Raw genomic sequence first — 784 nt, forward strand, 5'->3', positions numbered from 1 at the left:
CCATTTTGAAAGATATTTTTGGCCTGAAACGTGTAAAATCTCGATTAGTGCTAAAACATCTCAATTTCTTCGAAAAAGAGCGTCGCATTAAGATCTGTGAAGAGATGTTTTCTGACTATCAATCGGTCATGAAACGGATTATTACTGGAGATGAGACTTGGATCTATGCTTACGACCCGGAAACCACCGATCAATCCAGTGAATATCGTGCAAAAGGTGAAGCCAAATCGAAAAGATCGCGCCAAAGTCGATCGAAAATCAAGGTCATGTTGACAGCTTTCATCGATTATCGTGGTGTTGTCCATTCAGAATTCCTTCCACCCGGCTAAACCGTCAACAAAGAGTATTATTTGAATGTTATGCGTCGTTTGCGTGAAGCTATTCGCAAGAAGAGGCCAGAATTGTGGGCAGACAATTCTTGGTTTTTGCATCACGATAATGCACCTTCTCACACTGTACTCGTTCTTCGTGACTTTTTCGCCAAAAATTCGATCCATATCGTTCCACAACCACCGTATTCGCCTGATTTAGCACCGTGTGACTTCTGGCTATTCCCGAAACTCAAAAGACCACTGCGGGGATATCGTTTTGAGAAGATAGAAGAGATACAACGTGAATCGCTACGCGCTCTGAAAGCCATCCCGGAAGGCGACTTTAATTCTTGTTTCGAGGACTGGAAAATACGTTGGCATAAGTGTATTGTGTCGGGAGGGGATTACTTTGAAGGCGACGAAATAGATTTGGAAGAATAAATAAATATTTTTTGAAATCAATAAAAACTGGT

Source organism: Odontomachus brunneus, unplaced genomic scaffold, assembly GCF_010583005.1.
Source record: "Odontomachus brunneus isolate Ranch 3 - 2012 unplaced genomic scaffold, Obru_v1 Obru_scaffold_089, whole genome shotgun sequence".
Lineage (NCBI taxonomy): Eukaryota > Metazoa > Arthropoda > Insecta > Hymenoptera > Formicidae > Odontomachus > Odontomachus brunneus.